Source organism: Dipodomys merriami, unplaced genomic scaffold, assembly GCF_024711535.1.
Source record: "Dipodomys merriami isolate MVZ:Mamm:240054 unplaced genomic scaffold, mDipMer1.0.p SCAF_69, whole genome shotgun sequence".
Taxonomy (NCBI): domain Eukaryota; kingdom Metazoa; phylum Chordata; class Mammalia; order Rodentia; family Heteromyidae; genus Dipodomys; species Dipodomys merriami.
Window position 1 is genome coordinate 3,324,592 of NW_027206279.1, and position 12,885 is coordinate 3,337,476.

The 12,885-nt window shown below is 41.2% G+C and overlaps 1 long non-coding RNA gene across 1 annotated transcript in view; it reads right to left on the reverse strand.

Moving 5' to 3' along the window:
- Window positions 1-3,274: 3,274 nt before the first annotated feature.
- Window positions 3,275-12,885, reverse strand: part of LOC138816129 (uncharacterized) — a 29,811-nt gene continuing 20,200 nt past the window's right edge. The window contains exon 4 of the long non-coding RNA XR_011368567.1: window positions 3,275-3,352. This is a non-coding gene — a long non-coding RNA (uncharacterized lncRNA). The remainder of the gene's footprint in view (window positions 3,353-12,885) is intronic.

Genomic DNA, 12,885 nt, shown 5'->3' on the forward strand with positions numbered 1-12,885 from the left:
CACAGATTTCTTGCTGGGTTTGGGGAAGCCCCTCTGCCCTGCTCCCCAGTGCTAACTGTCCTCTGCATACTTGCTTCTTTAATCTAACTAGCAACAAGTTCAATGATAATTCATATTTCATGCAAGATTTTTAATACTGGAAGTCTAATGAAGATTTAGCGTCCTGTTTTTTTCAACAAGGCTGACATTACTGTCGAAAGAAAGCAAATACATTATTTTAATTAATATCACTTCACAAGGACTCCCGATTTATACATTAAACAAAGAGAGAAAGTGTCTTGTCACACTAGACAAGTGATTCGGTATTCACCCATCATTTACTAGGGCTCATTCCCCGCCTTCTTCCACAGTGTGTGCATGATGGAAGCTGCCGGCAGATGCGGCAGCTCGGCCCCAGCGCTGAGCTCTGACCACCTCTCACCTGACTTGCTCATGACGGGCTCATGTCTGCTCTGGCCAACTGTGCTTCTCTCCACCTGACATCTTCTCCTGGCAAATAAGCAGCTTCTATTGTCTTAAGCTTAATGCTTCTGTGTATGGCACTGCCTTCCAATAATCACAGCGAGCCTGACAAGAAGTGTGCTAGAAAGGCATAATATTAGGCCAAAGGAGGTAATTAATAATAGCAGGTTAATGCAGCTGGGAACAGGAACTGCCTTACAAACCAAACATCCCCCGTGATGCAGCCAAGTGCAGACTTGGCAAGATGGGGACCGGCCGTGAAGGGAGAGGCCACCGCCTTCCCACGCGTGCTGGTACACAGGGCAGTTAGGAAAATTCCAGAAATATTAGGACCGTCAGTAAATACTTTCATTAGCTAAGTTCCTCCAGTGGCGGTACAGTGTCTTGTCCTTGTGTAAAATCTCTTCCCCAAAGTAACCTTGTCACCCGGCCCGCTCCGGCCTCCCCACTGCCACCTCTGAGGCGCGCCATGCCAAGGGCGCAGCACCTGCGCTTCGCATAAAAAACGCTTGCTTTTTGTGTTTTGTGTTTTGAGATTTTTATCTGAGCTCTCTGGCTACTTCCCTTCCCCAGGAGCACTCAGAGTTAAAGACAAGCCCCACATCCTGTGGGTGGGCCGGTAGGAGGGGCGGAGCACAGGACTTAATGTAGGAATAGTTTTAAGCCAGAGAAAGGATTTCATTTCTTGTTAATTGTTGGGCTGTGGTAAAGCCAGTAATTATTTTGTCCCCCAGTACTTCGAAAAGAGGAGGGCGGGGGAGAGGGGGATGAAGGGAAAGGGAGAAAAAAAGCCTATCCTTTAAGTTTCATGCCTGAATCACTCCAACCAATAATGCTGGACGCTGTTTGCGGGAGAACACATTCCAAAGCCTCGAGTTAAGAGTATCAATCCCAAACCCACTTTTAAGTAAAAAAATAAATCATTTGCCAAGAGGAAGACAATTGGATCTGTGAGTGAGAACCTGAGCTGAGATGCCAGGCAAATTCCTCTCCCCTAAGCCAGGCCCTTTGTTCAATCATTTAAGAGTATAGGTAGGCGTGTCTTCCTGGACAGCACAAAAGCACCATCCTCTCCCCCCATGTTCCCGAGGGCCAGGAGTGGGCACCTGGGTGCTGTGCAGGGCACTAGGGCTTGGGGAGACGCCTCAGGAGAGCCCCCAGCACCAGTGAGAGTCGGATCTGTGCTCCATGTAAGAAAGAAATTTATTTTCCCTGGCACGATTATTTATCTGGCATTACACAGCAGCAGCAACCCAAGGAGTTGCTTTGTAGTTACTCTGGAGCTGCTCTTGTTTGCAGCAACTCTGTAAATAACTTGTGTCACCATTCTCTGTCCCATTTCCAGATGCGAGATAAGACGTTATTTCTGCTTCAGTGCAAAATCTTAACAGCTGATGTAAGGAGGTGTTCAGATTCCTATCTAAATTACATGCCAGACATTCTGCATTAGCATTGTTAGGCGGGTTATTTATCTACAGCCTGAATATATTTCCAGGATATCAAATGATGACTTATAAGTTATCTCCTGTGATGTGATATGCAAGCCTAGAGCAATGTAAGAAAAATTTTAAAACCATCTCCACAGAAGGCCTTATTTAGCTTAGAAAAACTGATTTGACATTGTTCTATTTGCCCTAATTAGCACAAATCCTAGCCATATTTGTTTATAACACTATGTGAGTGACTAAATAAAACAGTTATAAAGCTGCCTACAAGACCACTGGGTATGCAAGGAAAACTACACAGTCATTACTACTCAGCAGAGGGCAAACACATTGTATTTTATTGCTAATTTGGACTGGATCCCTGTAATTTGGTGCTTAAGGACTGCGCCTGGGTTATGAGCATACAGTTGTTGAATAAATGTACCATGGCACATTTTTGAGCATCTGTAAATGTTTTAATTGAATAATAGTCTCCTTTCTCTATAGCCTAACAAAATGCATGTGTATGTGGAGATAAGAAGACGGTACACTATTTGGAAAAGCATTTGCTTGTACCATCTAAAACTCCCTTAAGCTACTAGACTCTGGAAAGGAAGCATGGCACTAAAAGTTAAAAATTACACACAGGTGGAAAATGGGTTCTCTTCCATGTGACTTCAGCTCCTCTTTGTTAGGAATGAGGCAATGCATCTCTCCTTCATCCAGAGGTTTTAGTCTGGGCCATCATGTTGTGTTATTCCATTAGTGTGTGTTTTAAGACTGAGAGGAGATATTTCTGTGTTATAAATTATTTATCAACCAAGAACAATAGGAGGCTGTCAGGACTAGAGCTACTTTAAGAAAATAAAAAAAACGAAATGATGAATTTGTGACGAATCTAATTTGATAAAGAAGACAGAAAGGCAACTGCTAATTACTAACATCCATCTGTGGATAGAGACCCGCATAGAGAGAATGACAAGGACACATTCACATCTGTCTGTCACCAAGAGAAACCCCACCAAATTCTCCCTGTCTCGCCTAGACAGTCTTAGAGACAGGTGGAGATACTTTACACAGCAGCAGACCATGGAAGAGATACACACAGAACTTTAGAACTGGACGCTGAAAATCTATCTCACTTCCTCTTGGACTCTTCTCAAACAGAACATAATTTAAAAACCGTTTTTAAAAGGCACGGACCTGACCTTTCTAAGGAGAGGGGCAGGTGGCTTCAAGCCTCATCCCACCCGCACCAAGCACAGCAGAGAGAAGGACAGACGCCTACCAAGGAATGTCCGGGAGGGGAAACAAAGACCGCGTCTGACCTGAGAGGGTGCTGTGGGCGTGGCTGGACACTGAGCCTACCTCTTGTCTTCTGGACTTGGCTTTCCTCAGCAGGAGGGAACAACGGAAGGTGGGATGCTTTGAAAACACACCAGCCTGAGCTGCACTGCCTTCCTTTCCTGAAAGGAGCAGGGGAAAGGGTAAACAGACATAAAAAATTATAGATATACACATATATATGTATATACACATCAAAAGAAAGCAGTACTGGCGCCTAGACGCAGCTCGCTGAAGATCAGGAGGAAAGTCCTTCTTTCTCCAACATGAGTTTAAGTCTATGAGTCTCTGAAAGGGGTCACAACCCCAACTTTGCCCTTGTCATCTTATTTTCGGTAGCAAGGTCATCTATACTTGGGAGGTTTCAAATCACCTTGGAAAAATGTAGGGCACTATTTTTATCTGTCACCCTCCACAACACAAGCCCTGGGCTGCTTCCCATCTCTGCTATTCATAGATGGAGCAGGTTTTTAGCCTAGATTTCTGATGCATTGTCCATCATGTGATTTCTCCCAGTTGGTCTGAATTAGCTGGACAAGGAATAGGAAGAGCGCTTTCCTCAATTCTCTGAATTTATCACGTATTTTTAAACCAGACAAAAAGGAGGAATTGTGTGGTCCTTTTCAAAATATGGGAGATGTCACTTTGTTGATAATTTTATGCCCTGTAGACAGTCTACAAAGTAAGATTTTGTACCAAGATCATATCACCAGTCATCCAAGATAAGATTTTTTTTTCTTTCAACATTACATTCTCTCATCAAACTTTTCTCAGTTAATAAAGGTGTCTTACAATTTTTTACAAACCCATTTAAGAAGTTTGGGAAAGACGGATATTTAAAACATTGGGAATGATTATCCATTACTATGACTCCAAAGAATGTTTCTTTTGCTGGTATCAGTGGCTCACGCCTGTCATCCTAGCTACTCAGGAGGTTGAAATCTGAAGGTCGTTTCAAAGCCAGTCCAGGCAGGAAAGCCTGAGACTCTTATCTCCAATTAACCATCAAAAAGCTAGAAATAGAGCTGTGGCTCAAGTGGTAGAGCACTAGCTTTGAGCACAAAAGCTCAGGGACAATGCCTAGGCCCTGTCTGAGTTCAAGCCCTAGGACTGCACCATAAAAAAAAAAGTTTATTTTTAGTATTCAGTGCAGAGTGCTGATTGATCATAAAAAAGAAGAATAAAATATACTTCATTCTGTATGGACACTACCCCAAAAGTAGGACAGACAGAGAGAGACACCAACAGATAAATATTTGATATCTGCAAAGCTGGTTTTTACCAAATTGTTTCCCAACATTTTGTAATAATCTATGAAATCGTTTCATCAGAGTTTTCCCTTCTGGTCAGGAATCATTACTGACCTTAGTTTTTCCCAGAGAAGTTAAATGTTCTCTATAGAGGTCCATGCATGGCAAGCTAGCTGTGGATTTAATGGGGTCATGTAGGTAAACTGTGATAGATGAGTCTGTTTTTAATAGCAACTTTGTTGGAAAGGTACAGAGAGGTCAACCTGTAAATCACTCTAAAGTAAACTTTCAAAGTCTGTCCATTTCTCTTCCCCCCCCCCCCCAAATACTTTTCATTTATTATCTGGAATGTGTAGGATGTACAGAAATTCCAGAAGCTTTTCCAACATGATTTACTAGATGTTGGGGTGAGCCTGGGGAGCACCGTGAGCAGAGGCTTAGCAAGTGCTGCTGGGGGGGGGGGGGCGGGGGGGGGGAGGGCTCACAAAGAACAGCCCCTGCCACCCAAGGCATGCAGCCCCGTTACCCAAGCCTGCAAAGGGAGCGCGCGGGAGAGGCCTGAGCAAGAACGGACATGCGCGTGGACTCTTAGAGACTGCGGAAGAAGGAGGAAAGCATACTCTGCCGGGCAGCGCTCAGAAAGACAGCGATGTCACCCAGCCTCCCTCTGTCTAGGAAGGAGACACTGCAGTGGCAGGTCTGGGGCGTGCTCACTTACGCATAGAATTCAGAGCTGGTGTTTTGGTACTCAGGCTTGCCTGGCCTGAGAGAGGAATGGGGAATCCTAAGGAAGCTAGGGGAAGACACTGACCACTGAGATGCTGGTGGCCAGAGCACAGCATACTGCTTCCTTTTCTGAACCTCCACCTCCCCATTTGAATAAAAGGCTTCCTGGAAGGCCAATAATTCCATTCTAACAAGGATGGCAGACTGTAATGGAAAAGTTAGTATTATCTACCTCTACTACGAAGTCTTTAACTTATGTCAAACATCCCTGTGAATACTCTACTCCCTATGAGCATCATGCAGCCCTCTTTCGCTTGGCACAAGGGAATTGCATGGAGTTTTGCTGATTTTTAAGCAGCCAAAAAACACAACACAGGATAATATGGATAGCATCAAAAGTACGTCAAATGTGACTGATTTGGGTGCAGATGTATGTACGTATTACTATAAGGTTTGTCTCCCAATACATCATGGTCACCAGTTAGCAAAGGCCATTGTTAGCAATGGAAAAAAAAACCCAGAAATTATATCCTCTGACTCACTACAACATAATGCATACACAGCGTTCAGATGCTGCCCCAAGTCCTCATGCTGTCCCACTTCATGCTGTCCCCACAGGATGCCACATACTTCTAAGCATAGCCCCAGCACAGGCCATGAACTGACACACTTAGTAGTGGCTGCTCGTTCACTCTCAAAATCACCCCACTGAAGAAATCAGGGGGCCACTGTGCGTCTCGCCCTGAAAATCCATGTAAGATTTCAGAATCCTGGTCTCTTCTCTTACAGATCTGAGGTATTCTCTTTGATCATCTCCCTCGTAAAAATGTTTTGTAAATTTCTCAAGCAATGTATGCATGCTATCATTATCATAAGTATCCCTGGAAAATGTTGGTCAACAAAATGTCAAATAACAAAATGTTTCATCTCTTGAGAATTGCATAATTTTAGCACCTTCATTTATTCAACAAATATTCATTGGGGTTCAAATCTGAGACACAAGTTATGTTTGGCATTGATTAAAGAGAGGAGGAAAAAGGAAAAAAAAAAAAAAAACCACTCCGTGTCCTTCCATAGCCTTACACTGATGCCTCCAAAAAATATATATATATAATCCCGTTGCAAAACTCAGACAGAATGAGCGCAATTCTACTTTTATCTATCGAATCAGATGACAATGTACAGAAAGAGGAGGTTCTCAGGCCTCAGCTACTCAGCCCACTTCCACACAGAGGCTGGAGTTTACCCCTCCTTGTACACATCCAGGCTCTGGCTAGTTTATTACTTTGTTTTTAAAGGATTAATGGAAATTCTTATGGAGTCCTTGATCTAACCCCAAGAGATTCCTAGCTTATCCTGGCCTCTAGGCAGGATTGCCCTTAAAGGCAAAACAAAAATAAGGCTAATCCTTCCAGCGGTGCCAAGCTGGTCAGTGATGTTTATACAAGTTCTACAACCAAATCTTCAGGATGTGATTTTCACATTTAATGGACGCATCCTCAGAACTTCATGAGCTGTTTCAGTCCTGCAGAGTTCAGCACAACCCAGCAGGCTCAGCTGAGAAAAAGGGCAGATGGAGGGAAGCCCCCACCACCAACTGCCCAAACAAGTCACCACAGAGCAGAATTTGGTGTTTTGAAGTGAACATTAATAATAATCTCCTTTTTTTGTTGTTTTAATCTTTGGCTATACAAACAGCAGCTCCTCTTGCCATTAAAATACTACTCCTTTACAAATACACAAGAATAAGACTATGACTCTACTATTAGGAAAACTTAATTAAACATACATCTTTAACTGGAAAAGACCAAAGTCAAAACACCTCCTCCAAGGTCCAATCCACATTTAATCAGAGCTCTTCTTATAAGGGAGCAGGGAAACATCTCAACAAATCTGCTCTAACAGCCATGAGAGAGCTCCAAGCGCCCTCTTTTGGCCAGCATGGAGCTCTGCAGGTCCCTCCTATTGTGACTGGAGCCCTCTAGAAAAAGAATGTGTTTACAACAAAGCCCTTTGCTTATGCGCAAACCTCAATGATAACTAGACAAATGGAAGTTGCCTCTAAGCAAAGCACTTTGGCTCTCAGAAATCCTCATTAAATGAGTTTCATTATATATCTCTCCACCCTGGTTGGGAAGCAGGATTCATTCTTAACCCTGTGGAGTTGAACACTAGATTTTAATATCAATTCATCAGGGAGCTCAGGACTCTCGTTCTGCAACAGGGTGTAGCAAATAGTTACTGTCCTCTTCTCTCTCCACTTAGCATTTATTTCAACCCTCCCTCTACTTGGCTAGCTACCTACAAGATAGCCTGTCAATTTTTTGAGGAGCTGAGCTATACTGTCTGGCTCTTGTGTCCCTCGAATGAACATCAAGGCTCTGCATGGGAGAGCCTGCAAGGGAGCCCTGTAGTGACTAAAAGGACCACAGGATTCATAAGAACCCATTTAGAAAAGATCTTTGATTAAGTGATTGTCAGAATTAATTTTCTCTTTTCAATCTATTTTGTTCTATTCCCCTAGTGAAATTTCAGTAGCTTTCTTTGTAGGCAGGCCCTTTGGAATGTGTCAAAATAAAAATCCAGTAGGGTGGTATATGGTTTTTAAAGGCAAAAGGTTTACAAGCTCCTTATTAGGTCTCTGCCTTCAAAAAGTCTACATAATATGTAATATAAAGTTACACAAGACCACACTAAAGCTACCAGCACAACTATGTTTATTGCAGCATTATTTACCATAGCTAAGATATGGAACCAACCCAGATGCCCCTCAGTAGATGAATGGATCAAGAAAATGTGGTATATATACACAATGGAATTCTATGCCTCCATCAGAAAGAATGACATTACCCCATTTGTTAGGAAATGGAAAGGTTTGGAAAAAATTATATTAAGTGAAGTAAGCCAGGCCCAAAGAAGCATAGGTCCCATGGTTTCCCTTATTTGCAATATCTAGTATAGGTATGAGTCAAGCGGAAAAGGTCAGATAATGTGATGTTAGGAAAATGAACCCTTAAATATGTATTTTAATGTTTTCGTTTCGTTCATGCATGTGTTTCTAACGCATTTATAAGATTATTTCTTTGTTGCTTTGTATGTCCCTCCCCCACAGTGTAACCCCCGCTTTCACTATATTTGATGTCAGTATAACATGTGGAGGAGATGGGGACAAACAAGTCGTTTAAGGATTCAGGTGGACCTGTTGCAACAATGAGAAGTACAAAATGTCATGTCAAAACCAGCTTTACAATGTCGGTGGGGGGGGGGTATAATTGGGTGGCGGGAGGGGGGAGGCTGGGAGGGGAGGTGAAGGGTAAACAAAGGAGGAGGCTGCAATGCTTGGTAAGAAATGTATGCATTATCCTGCCCATGTAATTGTAGCCCCTCTGTACAGTATGTTCTCAAATAAAATAAAATAAAATTAAAAAAAAAAGTTACATACAACTCTCTTCCTTCTGCCGTGGCAAAGCAGCTACACAACTGGCTCTTCTCCGGCAACAAATTCAAAAGCTACCAAGACCACATCAAACCTTACAGTGTCATAGAAAGAGCTACCTCTGAGAAACATTTTTGAGTGACTCTACTATTTCCAGAGCAGCATCATACTCAAGTTAACGCTTTCTGAAACAGCTTGATACCAGCTTTGTCATTCTGATTACTACTACTGTTTGGTATAGTGAGTGGGTATTCCAAAATCTTCTTGTCAAATTACAGTGGACAAAATCTCAAATCGACACATACCTCCAATATTTTATCATATCTTTACTGAAGGAGAGTTTCTGCAATTCTGAAGAACATACTGGAATATGTAGCCTTAAATCATCCAGCACAATACCAGCACCTAATAGAAGCCTAGACAACCAAATTAAGTTTTATGGGCAGTTATCCCAAAAGAGGACTGAAGATTTACTGGGAATAGTTGGATCAGATAGGGCCATTCTTTGCCATGAATTGGCATTTACTGAACACCTGTCAAATCCTGGACACCTTAGCAGCTTCTTCTGAAGAAAGACTGGCAAGGCATGGGTGGTGCCCAGGACTGTGGGTGCTCAGCCCCGGCCTCCCCGCACACCACTGCCTGGCTGGCACTTATAGAAAGCACCTGAAACAGGAGTCACATGAGAGACAGCACAGTGTAAGTGAACAGAACTGTAACTCTTTCAGCAAGGTAATAGCACATGGCACCGTCAATAGCTGAAAAGAGGGAATATCTGGACGGAATGAGGTATGTAGATGGTACAAACCACTCTGCATCTCCTGCCCACCCAAGAAGTCTTTATAAATCAGGAAATCTAATGAGTCAGAAATGAAGGGTCAGCGGAGAAAGATAAGGAAGTACATGAAGAGAACAATACCTTTGCCAGAGATAAAACATTTGTTTGAAATCTTAAGGCTTCTAAAATGTTGTCTCTTTATATTTCAAGAACTTATTAGTAAATGTCAATGTTACACATTACACACTAATATAATTTAATGAGACAATATCATTAGAGATTGTAAATTATATATATATATATATATATATAATTTTTTTTGTCAGTTTTAGGGCGTGAACTCTGAGCCTGGCGCTGTCCCTCAGCTCTTCAGTCCTCTACCACTTGAGCCACAGCGCCATTTCCGGTTTTCGACCTTTCCTGCCCAGGCTGGCTTTGAACCTTGATCCTCAAATCTCAGCCTCCTGAGTAGCTAGAATTACAGGCATGAGCCACCGGCACCCGGCTTATAAATTTACTTTTTAAAACACCAACAGATACAAGAATGGTAAGTGTAATTCATATTATGCTTCATCCAGCATTCATAACCTTTTCTGTGCCATGGACTCCTTGAACAGTCTAAAGAAACACAAGTCACTTCAAAATTGATATTTTTAAATTCACATAACACCACACAGAGAATTATAAAAGAACCAATTATATTTCAATGGATTAGAACAGTGTTAAAATAAAATAGTAAGATACATGCTCCTTAAAGTTCTTAAATACCAATTTCTAGTAGTGAGTCTTAAAAATAATTTGGAAGTTGCAATGAGCATAAGTGACATTTTGAGAGATCTCAACAACTCTACTATAAAAATTTGTAATTTCTGTTGTTAATGAATTCACAGGTGTTGTTGCCTTATTATTAATTGGAAGAAATGTTAAGATTTCAATAAGAGATTAATGAAAAGATATAAATTGTTTCCATCCATGCTCATAAACTCATTTCTCAAAATTTTCCTGATATAGTTTTATAGTCCAGACATGCAGGTCCTCCATAGTCTGAGCAGTAGTAATATGTATTTCTTATTTTGCAATGAAATGCGTCTACATTTCCCTCCTGGGTTACTGATGCAACTTACATAAATCTTTCCAGTGCTGCTCTTTGCAGAAGAAGCATTGCTTAGTACATTTTAAGATTATTCACAGAATTGTCAGGGGCAATTAGTGAAGCGTTGAATTGTTTTTAGACCTCATGACATAGGGACAAATATAGACACTTAAGTGATAAAGGGATTTTAAAAGGGGATTAAGTACATCTGGTATTTTTGTGGAATAGGAAAGGCCTAAAGTCCATGCTGATTATGAAGAATGCAGCAAGGTCCAATATAGAGATGTCCCTTAAACAATTATTCCTTCCCAGTGCGGTTCTGGCCGGAGGCGTGGGGTTTTGGCACTGCACAGAAGGGCTATTCTGTCCTCTCTGCATCACCTGCAGCTCTGCTAGATGAAGACAGAGGGTGGAAACACAAGGGTAAAACACATGTCAGACTAGAAAGAAAGCACTGTTCAAGTGAGCATCTTGAGAAAGGGAGGGAGGTGAAGTAGTATGGGGTTTGTAAAGATAAGGAGTGTAATTAAGAGGGAGAGGAAAATGGAAGTGATGCTGTGGGTCAAGTTGTAGAGCTCTAGCCTTGAGCAAAGAGCTCAGGGACAGAACCCAGGCCCTGAGTTCCAGCCCCAGAATGGCTTTAAAAAAAAGTGGAAGGAAAAGAGCTTGAGAAACTTTGAAACCTTGAACATAATTCTCATTCAAAAAATGAGTTTTATAATCTTTTATACTATTCATTTCAGAAATTGTCTATAAATTTAGTCATACTTATGATCATACAGTATCATCCTTAATTATATAGTATCTAGAAGACAGGAGGTCATATATATTGTGAATATTATTATCAAGTAATATGAAGTAAAACATTATCGTTTATAGGAAATTTTAATAAGTATTTGCCAGTGGAATACGGAAACTACACTTCTATATTGTACCTTTCCCCTGACCAACTTTTCACTAAGTCACTTTACCTGTATTTTTCCCATCAGTAATTTTTATCTACTATATTGTACTAATTCATACAGTTTTAAATCATATATTAAAAAAAAAACTAGTAAGCCCAGAGTTGTATGCATGCATGTGATTCTACCACACAGGAGGAAGAGGCAGGAGGATCACAAATGCCAGCCTGGTCTGCATAGCAAGATTATCTTGGACAAAATGACAACAGAAGCAAAACAAAAGTAATTAGCTAACTATAATGGATATGGATGTACAGCCACTCCCTACCAGTGCTCTGCCTCTTCGCTAACCCTTACCCAGGACCTATTAACATTGGGTTACGGCCCAAAGCAATGTGTTTATGTGAGTTCAGGACTTTGCAGCTGTCTATCTTGTTCTAGTATAGTGTCTATCATACAGTAAGACATGGAGAGCTACGTCAAATGGTGAACATGTTACAAAGAAGGATCTATGGATTGGAAAATTGACATTTATATTACATCTAGTTTTTTTTTCTAGTCTCAACAAAATTCTTAGCAACACTTACTCTGTAATAAAATCATAAAACTGTCTTTAAAATCCAGGATGTTTTCGGTATAGTCACTCAAGCCAAGAGAACTTTCAGGTAAACTAGACATGCATCACCTAAGTTTGGAGAACACAGAACCTGGAGCTTGACTCTAATCTGGAAGGAGTCCAAATGTGCAAGGCTTGCAGGAGACTTGCCTATTAAGGCAGGAAAAGAGAGGGCTTTGGTGGAAGTAGCCTGAACTTCGAGAGTTTATGGAACGGAAGAGCCAAATGCTTCCTTTGTGTCAGAACAGGTGCCAAGGAAAGTAGTAGGGTTCATTTGCCATCAAAGGACATCGCAGCACCCGGGGCAAAGGGAAAGACAGAAAGACAGATGGTGCATCTCCCACGCCAGGGACAGTTCAAAAACCAATTGTTGTGATAGAAGTAAAATAATGGATTAGACCAATGATCTTCAAGCATTTTGGTCTCAAGACCACTTTACCTCTCAGACCCCCAAAAAGCCTTTTTATGTGGAATATATACCTGCCATTGGTACAACTTATCCTACAATATACAGTATTTGAGATTCAAAAATGGTAATACATGTTTAATAACTCATATGGAAATACCAAGTTTTCATACTAAAAGAACTAAATAAATTCATGTGCAGAAAAATGTAAAATTTTATGTCACCATGTATATTTCAAAAACATGATTTTTAACACCATGATGGAATGTCAATTCTACTTACTGATAACTCAAAAGTCATACCTATTCTAACCACACCTAATGAGTACCTCAGCACTGTGTGCATATTGTTGTATAATATTACTTCTTACAACTGAGTATGCATTCTCAGCAAGACACATCTTAAACTCACTTGGCAACCTTAAAATATTTTGATGAACCTATATCAT